This window comes from Charadrius vociferus, unplaced genomic scaffold (genome assembly GCF_000708025.1).
Source record: "Charadrius vociferus isolate BGI_N301 unplaced genomic scaffold, ASM70802v2 scaffold636, whole genome shotgun sequence".
Classification (NCBI taxonomy): Eukaryota; Metazoa; Chordata; class Aves; order Charadriiformes; family Charadriidae; genus Charadrius; species Charadrius vociferus.
The window spans coordinates 784,969-785,348 of record NW_009649189.1 but is presented as its reverse complement, the minus strand read 5'-3'; the positions used below and the strand labels follow the sequence as shown (position 1 = coordinate 785,348).

Genomic DNA, 380 nt, shown 5'->3' with positions numbered 1-380 from the left:
CAGTTTTCCAGGAAAAAGCTCAAAATGGATATTGGGGGATTTTTGCTGCACCCACAGGGGCACCCAGCTTGGCGTGGGGGTGGGAGAGCCCCGCGGGACCCGGCTCTGGGGCTGAGGGCGGACACAGGGACCGGGTCCCCCCTGCCTGCTGCTGGCTCGTGCCCACCTCACGCGCTGCCTTGGAGTCCCACCGCCCCCGGGCGCCTGGTGTTGGGGGGCCAGGATGGGAACTGGGAGGGCGGAGTGGGGAGCCTGAGCCAGGGGATGGAATTGCCCTCCATGTGCTGCCCCCCTGGGCATCCTCGCACCCCCCCACGGTGGGGTGAGCTCTGCGGGGAGACACGGTGACCACTCGGCATGGCTGGGCCTCCCCTGCTAGC

At 68.9% G+C, this 380-nt stretch overlaps 1 protein-coding gene across 1 annotated transcript in view; it reads left to right on the top strand.

The window, feature by feature from the left end:
* The window catches only part of SEPT4 (septin 4), a 41,175-nt gene that overhangs the window by 32,406 nt on the left and 8,389 nt on the right, over positions 1–380 (top strand). The window lies entirely within an intron of this gene.